Below are 11,616 nucleotides of genomic sequence, written 5' to 3' on the forward strand. Positions count from 1 at the left end.
GCCCAGGATGCAATGAATGACCTAGGCCTTTCAAAATTAAGGTCTTTCCCAGGTCTGAGGCTGCGCCTATTGAATGACTGAGAGCTGGGTAAGAGTTGAGACAAAAAGATGATTCAATTTACCATCACAAACATCAGTCTGGGAAGTGAAAACCCTCAGAGTCTCTGGCCAGAACAGAAAACAATTGCTATTTACCCTCTTTCTAAGCCTCTACAAGGATCAAGAGAGGCTTGAGTTGGGAATATTATTGGCCATTCAATGAAAGCCAGAGCGATTTGGGTTTTAAGGTACAGTCAAGCAACTCCATCTAAAACACAATGGGTTATTAATAGACTATCTTTTCAGAGCTATATTTCAAAAAATCAAAAATGAAAACTTCAAGACAAAAAGTAAATTGTTCTAGCTTAAAAAATGTAGCTCTTTGCACCAGCTGGCTTTTGCTCTGCTTCTTCCTCTCCTCTTCCTTCCTTTTCTCCTTCATCCTGCCCGCAATCATGGGCTGGCCCCCAGGGCCAAGGTTCTGCTGCCGGGCTCAGATATGGGGGCAGGGGAGGTGGTGGGGAGAGGAGAGAGCACACTCCTCACTCAGGTGCCCAGAGGGGCTCTCCTCCTTTACTGTAACTGCTCCTAAATTCCACAGGTGGTCTCTTTTCATGGAGTCTGGCTGTGTTTTCCCGGGATCTTGAAGTGCCTCTTGCCCAGAGTTTCCTTCATTTCCAGTCAGACAATAAGAGGCCATTCCCCTCTCTCTACAAATGTGCACTAGGAGACAACTTAATAACTGTATAATAAGACAGCAAGGTGAGGAGAGAACATCAGGTAAGCAGAAGATTGGGAGTGAAGAAAGCAAAATGAATGTTCCTGCAAGTAGTTGTGGTCACTCCAGTTCTGCAAAAAGTCAGTGACTTTAAAGCTCTCTGTACAAAACTGAAGGAGTGTCACAACAAAGAAGTACAAGATTTACGGATCAAAGTGACCAAGCAGAAAAAGGAAATAGGCAAAGATTGGAAGAGCTTTTTCTTTTTTAATATACCAAAAGTCAACAACTGAGAGAACAACAATAATCCATGACACCGTTAAAATTTTGGAAGATCAGTTAAGAGCTCTGTTATGTAATTGTTGTGCAGTGACTGAAGTACACATGAGAAAACAAAACAAAACAAAAAACAACAGGAGTTTGAAAATATCCTGCAACAAAGTCTTAAACTTATCACTGAATTTATGAATGATAAAAATGCCTTGCAAGAAGGAAACAAAAACGTTCAGAGCAACTACATCAGAAAATGTAGAAAAGACAGCATAAAGCATCATAGCCTGAGGAGGAAGTCATTATCCCTGATTCACCTATATTGACTTTCTCATTTCCTGCACTTAACCCACTATGAAGAAGGAAAACAAACATGTCTGATATATGGAGCAAACACATACTGATATGGAGCATCCTCTATGTACAAATGAATAAGCGAAAGGTCTAAAGTCAACTCAATTGCAGCAAAACCACTATGAAAGTGAAATTTTTGTAGTAGACACCTATGCTACAAGCATACCTATGACCAATATCCAGGATACCAACACTTTGTGATATCATCTTTTTTTTTTTTTTTGGTGAGACAATTGGTGTTAAGTGACTTGCCCAGGGTCACACAGCTAGTAAATATCAAGTGTCTGAGGCTAGATTTGAACTCAGGTCCTCCTGAATGCAGGGCCAGTGCTCTATCCACTGTGCCACCTACCTGCCCCGTGATATCATCTTTTAATTTAGCTGCAGTTGTTGCTGAAACACTTGGATTGGTGTTGAAGAAGAATCTGACTCAAAGTACTCTGAATCCTCTCAGTGAAGAACTGCACCATCAACAGGAAACAGAGCCAAAGACACAAATCTTTCAGGAATCCACAAAAATAATGAAGATGTTTTGAGATTTTCAAATTCCTCTCCAAGGACTCCACCAGAACTTGACAGGGCTGCTCAGGCATCTCCTCTTCTTTTGGGGGCTGCTTCTAATGTGAAAAATGTCTTTGGTTTGAATGCAAGCTTGTCCCCTTCTATTTTAAAGGCTGGAAAAAGTCCCATCTCAAAACAAATCCCCTCAGAAATACTTCTAATTCTAGACCACAGAAACCTAGATCAAAATCTGAAGATACCAGTCTGCTTATTTGCCTTAATCTTGGTTCTCAAGAAATCACTATTATTGATCATTCTTTTTCCATTAAACAAATGCCTGTGAGAAAGAATAAAAATGAATTCATAAGTACATAGTACCATCAGTTCTATCTCTGTTGATGGTTTGCATTTTTTTTTTTGGTGAGGCAACTGGGGTTAAGTGACTTTCCCAGGGTCATACAGCTAGTAAGTGTCAAGTGTCAAGTGTCTGAGGCCGGATTTGAACTTAAGTCCTCCTGACTCCAGGGCCAGTGCTCTATCGACTGCACCACCTAGCTGCCCCTACTGTTCATTGATATTTAAGTAATTATATAAATAATATAAATATGTAATATTAAGGAATATGATATGTTTTGGTAAACATGAGAATTTATAAATTCTAAATGAATGAAGGTCATTATAGGAGACTAGGTATATCCCAGTACTGAAAACATTGGTAGAACTGCTTGATCTTTCTGAATTGTCCTTCAGAAGTATTTTGCTTTTATTATATGTTAGATTCCTACTTAGGATGAGGCAGAGATTGAAGGAACTTGGAGGCTTCTTCCATCTCCAAGATACCGATTCTAAGAAACATTCTTTTGAAAACTCAGTGTTCAAAGAAACATGCATATACATAAACATGTGTGTATTTATATATATATTTATTTATATATATACACATGTATCTTTATATGCACATATACATGCATATACATATATACATTATATAATATAATATATAAGCATTCATACATATATGTATGTATATGTATATACACATACTTAGATAATATATATACACACATGTATATATCTCTATCTTTCTATCTATCTAATTTATTTATCATCATCATCATAATCATCTATCTATCTGGACATGTCTGATGAATCTAGGAATTTGTTTGGCTTAACTTTTGTTTTTCAGTCATTGGGGACAGGGCAGTGGGAAGGAGATAAAATAGATTTTGGTTCTTTTAAAATATAAATGTAATTAACAAAAAGATGAGTCATTGAGTACTTTCTGGGTGCTAATGAGAATGAATGAAAAGCATCCCTAGCCACTTTGTAGATGCATAGAGAGAGGCCATCAGTTACATAGAAAAAAAAATAGCAAATCAGGCTCTGATAATTTCTTATAATGAACAAATGGTCTTTTGGTTGTTTTTCTTTCCACTGGAATTGATGAACTTCTAGGTGCGAGAAAATGGCTATCATACTGAAATGTATTCTTAAGGGCCTATCTTGGTATATAAGCATGATTTTCTTTTACCATATAACTACTACTTTGCCTGTGATCAGTCCCCCAAAGGAAAGTGTGCAAAGCATGGAGAAGTGAAGGGGAAGCAGCTAAGACATTCTAAAAGTTCTAGAACATGTATGCTAATCATTGTATTTAGTGATGTCAGAATTAGATTATAAGTCTCTAGCTAAATTATTTAATATAGTAGGAGGTATAACAGACGTGGGTAATACTGAAACACTTATACAGTGCTTTGAGGATTATAGAGCTTATTTTTCGGGTAACAAATTGTTCTGGGCCCACTCTTTCACTGTCAGAAAGGCTATTTGCCATTCATAGAAACCTGTTAGGTTGGGAGAGATGTTATTTTCTCTACTATAATTAGCTCAATCAAAATCATCTATGCCCCCCTCATTATTTTTTTCATTTCTCATCATTTTAATTTTTTATTTCTTTTTTATCATAAAAGTGTTTTATTATTTTCTAATTACATGTAGAGATAGTTTTCAACATTTTTTTATAAGATTTCTAGTTTCAAATTTTTCTCCCTGTCTCCCCTCCCTACCCACTCCCCACTTCACAAGTCAGCAAGCAGATATAGGTTATATATGTACAATCGCATTAAAGATATTTCTTCATTAGTCATCCTATGAAAGAAGAATCAGAGCAAAAGGGAAAAAACACAAAAAGAAATACAAAAAAAGTAGAAATAGTATGGTTCAATCTGCATCTAGATTCCGCAGTTGTTTTTTTTCTGGAATTGGTGAGCATTATCCATCATGAGTGCTATGGAACTATCATGTACCATTGTATTGCTGAGAAGAGTAAAGTCTATCACAGGTGATCAACTCAAAATGTTGTTGATGCTGTGTACAATGTTCTGCTGGTTCTGCTCATCTCACTCAGCATCAGTTCATGTAAGTCATTCCAGGTTTCTCTGAAATCTGCCTGCTCATTGGTTTTTGTTTTTTGTTTTTTGTTTTTTGTCTTTAGTGAGGCAATTGGGGTTAAGTGACTTGCCCAGGGTCACACAGCTAGTAAGTGTTAAGTGTCTGAGGCCAGATTTGAACTCAGGTACTCCTGACTCCAGGGCCGTTGCTCTATCCACTGTACCACCTAGCTTCCCCCTGCTCATTGTTTCTTACAGAACAATAGTATTCCATCACATTCATATACCACAACTTGTTCAGCCATTGCCCAATTGCTGGGCATCCACTCAATTCCCAATTCTTTGACACCACAAAAAGAGCAAATATAAATATTTTGTGTACGTGTGGGTCCTTGTCCTTTTTGTATGATCTCTTTGGGGTAAAGACCTAATAGTGGTATTGCTGGGTCAAAGGGTATGCACAGTTTATCGCCTTTGGGCATAGTTCCAAATTGCTATCCACAATGGTTGGTTCACTTTACAGATCCACCAACAATGCATCAGTGTTCTACTTTTTCCACAGTTTCTCCAACATTTATTATTTTCCTTTTTTGTCATATTAATCAATTGGATAGGTATGAGGTGGTACCTCAGAGTTGTTTTAGTTTGCATTTCTCTAATTAATAGTGATTTAGAAAATGTTTTCGTATGCCAATAGATAGCATTGATTTCTTCATCAGAAAACTGGTTGTTCATATCCTTTGACCATTTCTCAATTGAGAATGACTACATTCTTATAAATTTGATTAAGTTCCCAATATATTTTAGAAAAGAGGCCTTTATAAGAAATACTGGTTATAAAAATTGTTTCCCAGCTTTCTGCCTTCCTTCTAATTTTGGCTGCATTGCTTATCTTTGTACAAAAACTTTTTTAATTTAATGTAATCAAAATTATCTGATTTGTATTTTGTAATATTCTCTATCTTTTGTTTGGTCATAAACTGTTTTCCTCTCCACAGATCTGAGACATAAACTATTCCTTCCTCTCCTAATTTACCTATGGTATCACCCTTTATGTATAAATCTTGAACCCATTTAGACCTTATTTTAATATAAGGTATAAGATGTTGGTCTATGCCTAGTTTCTGCCACACTATATTCCAGTTTCCCCAGCAGTTTTTGTCAAATACTGAGTTCCTATCCCAGAAGCTGGAGTTTTTGGCTTTATCAAACAGTACATTACTAAAGTAATTTACTACTGTATCTCCTGTGCCTAACCTATTCCACTGATCCACACTCTATTTTTTAGCCAGTACCAAATAATTTTTATGACTGCCACTTTATAGTAAAGCTTCAAACTTGGTACAGCTAACCTACCTTCCTGTGCATTTTTTTTTCATTAGTTCCCTTGATATTCTTGACCTTTTGGTCTTCATGATGAATTTTGTCATTTTTTCTAGCTTTACAAAATAATTTTAGATATTCTGATTGTTATGGCACTGAATAAGTAAATTAATTTAGGTAGAATTGTGATTTTATTACATTATCTCAGTCCATCCACAAGCAATTGATGTGTTTCCAATTTTTGTAATTATGTTCATATAGTTCCTGGGTTTGTCTTGGCAAGTAGACTCCTAAGTATTTTATATTGTCTAAAATTATTTTAAATGGAATTTCTCTTTCTATCTCTTGCTGCTGGACTTTGTTGGTCATGTATAGGAATGCTGATGATTTATGTGGATTTATTTCATATCCTGCCACATTGCTAAAGTTGTTAATTGTTTCAAATAGTTTTTTAGTTGATTCTGTAAGTATACCATCATATCATCTGCAAAGAGTGAAAGTTTTATTTCATCCTTGCATATTCTAATTCCTTTAATTCCTTTTTCTTCTCTGATTGCTAAAGATCACATTTCTTACACAATATTAAATAACAGAGGTGATAAGGAACATCACTGTTTCAGCCCTGATCATATTAGGAATGCCTCTAACTTATCCCAATTACATATAATGTTTGCTGATGGTTTTAGGTAGATAATTCTTATTATTTTAAGGAAAGCTCCACCTATTCCTAAGCTCTCTGCTATTCTTATTAGAAATGAGTGCTATGTTTTGTCAAAAGCTTTCTCTGCATCTATTGAGGTAATCATATTATTTTTATTAGTTTTGTTATTGGTTGATTATGTTGATAGTTTTCCTTATGTTGAACCAGCCATACATTCCTGGTATAAATCCCCACATGGTTATAGTGTATTATCTTGGTGATTATTTGCTGTAATCTCCTTGCTAATATCTTATTTAAGATTTTTGCATCAATATTCATTAGGGAAAGTGGTCTATATTTTTCCTCTGTTTTGGCCCTGCCTGGTTTGGGTATCAACACCATATTTGTGTCATAAAATTAATTTGGTACAATTCCTTCTTCACCTATTTTTCCAAATAATTTGTATAGCATTGGGATTCATTGTTCTTTAAATGTTTGGCAGAATTCACTTGTTAAGCCATCTGGCCCTGGAGACTTTCTTATGGAAATAGCCTTTTCAATTTCTTTTTCTAATATGGGTTTATTGATTGTTTCTTCGATTTGTTTTTTGACCCACTCATTCTTTAGGATGATATTATTTAGTTTAGAATTACTTTTCAGTCTACCTTTTCATGGCTCTTTGTTACATGTAATTTTTATTGCATCATGATCTGAGAAGGATGCACTTACTATTTCTGCCTTTCTACATTTGACTAAGAGGACTTTCAGGAATTTATGATGAAAACCTGAAGTGAATAGAAAATTTGACTTTCAAATATAAGACCCTAGGGAAACATAAAAAGGGAAACAGGAAAAGGTAATCATGAGAGACATTAAAAGGATAAACTTTTTACATTCTCACATGAGAAGATAATACTTAGAACTAATAAGAACTTTCTCAGTATTAGGGCAGGTGAAAGGAATATACTTAGAGGGCACAGGTGTAAATCTAATATGAAGGGATAATATATGTAAAGCATTTATCCTTGGGGGTTTTTTTTGGCAGTGCCATGGGGGCTAAGTGACTTGCCCAGGGTCACACAGCTAGTAAGTGTCAAGTGTCTGAGGACAGATTTGAACTCAGGTCATCCTGAATCAAAGCCTGGTGCTTTATCCACTGATCCACCTAGCTGCCCCTATCCTTGTTTTTTTGTACCATAGGCAGGGTGGGTTGCCTTATGTCTGGGGCTGGATTTTGGCTTGGGGCCTCCTGTGTCCAGGGCTGGTGCTTTGTTCACTGTGTCACCTAGCTGACCCATGATGACATCTTCAAATTAAAGTTAAGAGATAAGAGGAATGCACTGGAAGAAAGGTAAAGGGAGAGGTGGAAGGGTGTAAAGTAACTCACATAAAAGAAATAAGAAGAAGCTTATGGAGTGGAGGGGGAAATAGGGAAGAAGCAGGGGAGTGAGTGAGCCTTACTTTCATCAGAATTGGCTGAAAGAAGGAGTGACATAAGCACTCAAGTGGGTATAGTAATATGTTTTGCCCTAAGGGAAAGTGGAAGGGGAAAAGGGGGATAGAGGTAAAGGAAGGGAGGGCAGATTGGGGGAGGGGCAGTAAAAAGCCAACACTTTTGAGCAAGGATAGGGTAAAAGAAGACAGAAAAAAGTAAATATCAAGGAGGGAATAGGATGAAGGGTAATACAGTTAGCAATAGTAACTGTGAAAGAAATGATGAGCAGGATGCTATCAGAAGGACATATGAAAAATGCAAACCATCAACAGAGAAAGAACTGATGGTATTTGAATATAGATTGAAGTATAATTTTGTTTGTTAGTTTCTCTTTCCAAAGTTATTCTGTCTTTTTTCTTTCACAACTTGAGTAATCTGAGGATGTTTGCCATAATTGCACATGTATGACTTATATTGCATTACTTGATTCCATAGGGAGGGTTGAGGAGGGAGGGAGGAAGAAAATTTAGAACACAACATTTTAAACTAATCAATGTGAAGAAATGATGAGCAGGTGGATCTCAGAGAAACCTGGGAGGACTTACGTGAGTTGATGTTGAGTGAGATGAGCAGAAACAGGAAAACATTGTACACAGTATCAACAACATTTTATGTTGATCACCTGTGATAGACTTGATTCTTTTCAGCAATACAATGGTCTAAGATAGTTTCAAAGGACTCATGATGAAAAATGCTCTCTAAATCCAGAAAAAAGAATTGTGAAATCTAGATGCAGTTTGCACAATACTATTCCTACTTCCCTGTTTCCCTTTTATAAGGTTTTTCCCTTTTGCTCTTATTCTTTTTTCACAGCATCACTAATGCAGAAATATGTTTAATGTGATTATAAAATGTGATTATATATAAACCTATATCAGATTGCTTGTTGTCTTGCGGAGGGGGGACGAAAAGGAGGGAGGGAGAAAGATTTGAAACTAAAAATCTTATAGAAACAAATGTTGAAAATTATCCCTACATGTAACTAGAAAATAATAAAATACTATATTAAATTTAAAAAATATTAATGACTCTTGCGGGGAAATTTGTTTCTCCATTTGACAAAGATTTAGGAAAATATGCAAGGAATATTCCTAAAATATATTGGCCTATAGACACTGTCCCTACCAAATTTGTTTACAAAGATTGCATGTTAGGTGAATCTTTGCAACTGGCTGTAGTCCTGGAGGTTGCTTCTTGTTCCTCAAAGTATAGATAATATACTGGCTGCCTGGATTCCACCTCCCAGATTCCTATTGGTCATGCTCCTGACAGAGGTCAGACACTCAATCTCTTGAATGGAAATGAATAAATAAAAAGGGCCTAGGACTGACACCTACATCTTGGCATAATATGGTCTCAGAAAACAAGAAATCCATAAGGGCTGTAACCTTACCACATGACCTTTATGACAATAATAGTCACCAAACTCCCCCAAAACAAATGAAGCAAAGAGGCACTGAAGCTGACTCAGGCATTTTTGAAGATGCTGATAGTCATGGCTACACAGAAAATTTAAAAAATAAAAAGCTTCCACCAACCATGTGTTTAAACAACCAAAACCAGTTATGGAATGTCTATACATGTTTAAAAGTATCTCCAGGGTCTTTACTTTTCCTATCATCATAATTATCCTGAAATTCACCTTCCTAGCCTCTCCACATGAGGAGATTTCTTCAGCTAAACAAGTTTATGAAATGTGTACATGTACCACCAGACCATCATTACACTCACAACATCTTCTGAGGTTGGTAATGTAAGTATTAACTCTTTTCAAAATACATGACACATAGATATAGAGTAAGTTATCAAGGCCACATAGGCCTTTTTCTATTTCTAAATTTGCAATCCTAACATATCCAGAAATGAAGATTCCAGAGTTCTACTGTGTTTTTTTCCCAAGTAACCAAGCTGAGGAAGTCCTGAAAGAAACTTTTTATACATCCAAGGTTTTATCTCTAGACCCAAATTCTCTTTGTTGCCATGTCCTTTTTTTTTACTCTAACCACCAGTCCTACCATTTCTCAGGGAGGTCAAGTACTAAGACTCCTTCATATTCTCTTCCTTCCTGGGAGAGCAGGGAACACACTCCTTTCAAAAAAACATATTCCAGATGGAGTTCTGAAATTGTAATCAGAAAGACTTTCATGTAAATATCTACCTCAAGTCACATAACCTCTCTTGGCCTCAGTTTCCTTATCTATAAATTGAATACACTAATAAGATCTACCTTGCAGGGTTGTTGTGAGGACCCAATGACATAACAAATATATAATACTTTAAAATCTTTAAGGTAATACACAAATGTTAGCTATTAGTTATAATTATCTTGTGTTTTGTGTATTAATAGATTAATACTTAATTTATTCATATCGTATGCTTGTAAGAAAACTATATTGGAATCCAAGAGTCTTGATTTCAGTCCCTGATCTGTGACTTTGGACAGGTTCCATGACCTCAGAGTCTGTTTTCTCATTTGCAAAATTAAGGAGTTGGACTTGCTGATCTTTCAGTGCATCCATACCTTGTTTTTCCCCCAGGATCCATTCTAAAGATGACCACAGAACAGGAGTATGTGGAAAGTGCTAAATAATTGGCTCTCCAGGGGGTAAAATAACTATACAAATGACCCACCTTTAAGTTTAATCCACATTATTAACATTTTTCCATCACTTTTGTTAAATCTAGAAAATCAACAAAACAACAAAAATCTGATTTATAGTATTTGTAAATTTCTGAGATATAAATGCCCACACTGAAAGCTGAACAATCAGCCTTCTCAAACTGATTTAATCTGCCTCCAGGCACACACCCCTGTCATAAATGGGGAAATCTGAGAATTGCACATTCACTATTTACATTGACTCCACTTCTCCAGAATAACATAGAAAAAGTCAGATAGGACTCATTTAATAAAGGTTTACTATGTTCCAGGCACTATAATAAGCAAATGCTTATTTGGGGGAATAGAAAGAAAGGCAAAAGCAGTCACTGCCCTCATGGAGTTGGCATTCTAATGGGAGAGAAAACTTAGAAGTGACTGGGTACACAGATGATACATCCAGGGTCAATCAAAGTCAATTTGAGAAGGGAAAATGTTAGTGAGCAAAGAGGAGTATACCTCTGCAGGAGTCACTTGCAATTGATGTCTTCTAGGTTCCCTCCTACCACCAATATTCTATTATTCTAAGCTGGAAGGAAAGGGGCTAGAAAAGGAAACTACTGATTTATGGCATCCCCAAAATTCCCAGGTAGAACCCAGTAGAATTTCCTATGCCAGTCATTCGACCTGACCTGAACTATAATGTTCTTGTTTCTCCTTCCTTGTTATATGGGAGAAATGGGAAAGTGGGGGATGAGAGTAAAAGTGAGGAAAAGAAGAAAGCTGGTTATTTCAGTCCCACAGTTCAACCTCTCCAAAAATAAAAGGTGGGGGAGGGTTGGGGGGCAGGGTGAGTCCTGAGTTGGCTCTATCAGGAAGAATTATTCTTCCTTTCTGTCTCTAAGAGGGCAAGAAGCTAGGAGATGTGGGGAGAGAGATCCATAAATGGGGGTAGATCAATAAATCATAAATTTCTACTTGAAAGGGACCTTGGAGATTGTGTCATCCAAACTCCTCATTTTATGATATAATAACTAAGATTCAAAGAGATTAGATAATTTGCACAAAGTCACATATGTACCAAGTGGTTAAGCCAAGATATATATCCCATCTTCTGAGTTCCAATGCATTATTCTTTCTACTGTACTACTCTGACAGGAATGTCTTCAATGAAAATATCTGTGCCCATTGTGTATGCGATCAGAACGATGAATCAGAAATCCTAGAATTAGAAGGATTGCCTCTGTAATTTGTTATTTAGTTTTCCAGGGGAAAAACTTAAAGTGA

At 36.3% G+C, this 11,616-nt stretch overlaps 1 pseudogene; it reads left to right on the forward strand.

Annotated features, from left to right (window-relative positions):
* The first annotated feature begins 851 nt into the window (after nt 1-851).
* LOC122745836 lies at nt 852-2,257 on the forward strand (annotated as a pseudogene).
* The last annotated feature ends 9,359 nt before the right edge of the window (nt 2,258-11,616 follow it).

Source organism: Dromiciops gliroides, chromosome 3, assembly GCF_019393635.1.
Source record: "Dromiciops gliroides isolate mDroGli1 chromosome 3, mDroGli1.pri, whole genome shotgun sequence".
NCBI classification, from domain to species: domain Eukaryota; kingdom Metazoa; phylum Chordata; class Mammalia; order Microbiotheria; family Microbiotheriidae; genus Dromiciops; species Dromiciops gliroides.